At 44.8% G+C, this 2,001-nt stretch overlaps 1 pseudogene; it reads right to left on the bottom strand.

Moving 5' to 3' along the window:
* Positions 1-1,219: 1,219 nt before the first annotated feature.
* The window catches only part of LOC110296459, a 116,403-nt pseudogene continuing 115,621 nt past the window's right edge, over positions 1,220-2,001 (bottom strand).

Here is a 2,001-nt window from a genome sequence, read left to right as displayed (position 1 = left end):
GACTGCTTTTGATAAAAGTCATCACAGAAAAAGCATGTAAGATGGCTGAGTGAGCAAAGAGACTTGTCCCCAAGTCTGATGCTCTCAAATCCATATGGAGGAAGAAAAGAACCCTTCATGAAAGTTGTCTTCTAACCTCTGCCTGTATACCACTGCATGCATGTTCCCCTCCTCCAGTGAATAAAGAAGTGTAGGAAATGTTTTTCTTCTTTAAAAACATTAGTTTGTGCATGCGTGTGTGTGTGTGTGTGTGTGTGTGTGTGTGTGTGTGTGTATTGGGTGTCCACAAGCCAAGGCATGGATATTGAAGTCAGAGGACAACTTGCTGGAATCAGTTTCCACTTATGTGGGTTCCGAGAAACAAAGTCAAGTCAACAGATTTGACAGCAAACATCTTTACCTCCTGAGCCATCATGGTGGTCCTCCCAAAATGTTTTTTTTTTTAAAGTCATCATGAGAACAATAGACTCATACTACATTGCTCAAGTCATTAGTTTTTTTTCTTTGGCCTCACATTAAAAGTTTACAGTAAATGACCAGTCTACTTAAATAAAACATTATATTAATATAAATTAACATCTTATTAATAATATTCAGATGGACACTTAAAGAATAGCACAAACTTTAGTTATAGTCTAATTTAGTAAACCTCGCAGAAAAAAATTAGCTTTCTATAATGACCAAGGGCTAATTGTGAGGTCTGGAGGAAGAAATGAGTTTAGAGGCTGGCTGGCATCTGTTCTTCCTGTGAACTCAGGGTATATATATAGTTAAATCTTTGCTTTTGTCCTCACCCAGTTTTCATGACTGTAAGATGGGTAATAGCTGTATACCTTATAAAACATTCTGTAAAGTACATTTAATAAAAATGTAAGAGAATTAGTTTCAGGTCCAAGCCAGTGAGTGACAGTAATAGACAGCAAGAGTCTCATGGTGCTCTTTAAACCTCTAGGACTTCTGTTTTCAAAACTAATTCTGTGTTTAAAATTTTATAGTCTTTTTGGGGGCAGAGCAGAGGTTAAATCCTTGCTATTTTCTAAGGCTGGCTCAACATGAAGGATCCCGATTTTGGAAAGGAAAAGGATGAGACACACAGAATGAGAGAGGGAGCGCCTCGGCATGACGGGGATCCCCAGGCCCCTAGGCAGCCAAACCAATCAAATATAGAAACCAATAAAAGAAGCCCCCAAATGAAACAAAAATGGAGGAAAAAATATTTTCACAGATGAAGTTCATATCCATTTGCTTCATTTGCCTGCTGCTGTCCCTGCTGGGTGGGAGGTGGCTGTGGACCACCAGGGCCTGGGGTCTGTCCATAGTAAGCAGCCTGCTGTCTGTAATACTTAGCCCAGGCAGCACTGTAACCAGGCTGGGAACCAGGGGGTGCTCCAGGACCCCAACCAGTGGCCACTTGTGCTTGCTTCTTGTAGTACTCCTCCCAGGCCTTGGTGTAGTCCTGCTGTGGGGGTGCCCCAGGCTGCTGGAGCTGCTGGCCAATTTTTTTGTAATACTCTTCCAAAGCCTTAGTGTAGTCTGATTGGCCAGTGGGTGGAGGCTGGGGGAGCTCCCCGTGTGCAGGTGGGGCTGCAGGGGCTGGGGCAGGGGCTGGCACAGGGCCTGGGAGTTGCTGGTAGTAGTGAGAGTAGTAGGCAGCCCAAGCAGCATTAGGATCTGTAGCCGCTGCAGCAGCTTTGTTTGGGTTGTGAGGAGCAGTTGGTTGCAACGGGTGGTAGGTATTGCTCCAGCCCTGAAGTGGGTACTGGTGAGGAGGAGGACCACCAGCATGAGGGGGCGCCCCTGGAGGCCACTGGTTGAAGGGTCCAGGGTTGAAAGGCTCCATGGGTCCAGCAGGGCCTGGTCAAATTAAATCACAAAGAGCAGAACAAAACCTATAAAATGATATATGTATAGAAATATATAAATCTCTATTCCCCCAATCTCTGAGCCCACCCTCTGAGGGAAGCGGTTCACTATCTCCCTATTGTCTGGGGCCCTATTCTT

This window comes from Mus caroli, chromosome 6 (genome assembly GCF_900094665.2).
Source record: "Mus caroli chromosome 6, CAROLI_EIJ_v1.1, whole genome shotgun sequence".
In the NCBI taxonomy this organism is placed as follows: domain Eukaryota; kingdom Metazoa; phylum Chordata; class Mammalia; order Rodentia; family Muridae; genus Mus; species Mus caroli.
The sequence above is the reverse complement of the archived record's forward strand: the minus strand, read 5'-3'. Positions and strand labels throughout refer to the sequence as shown.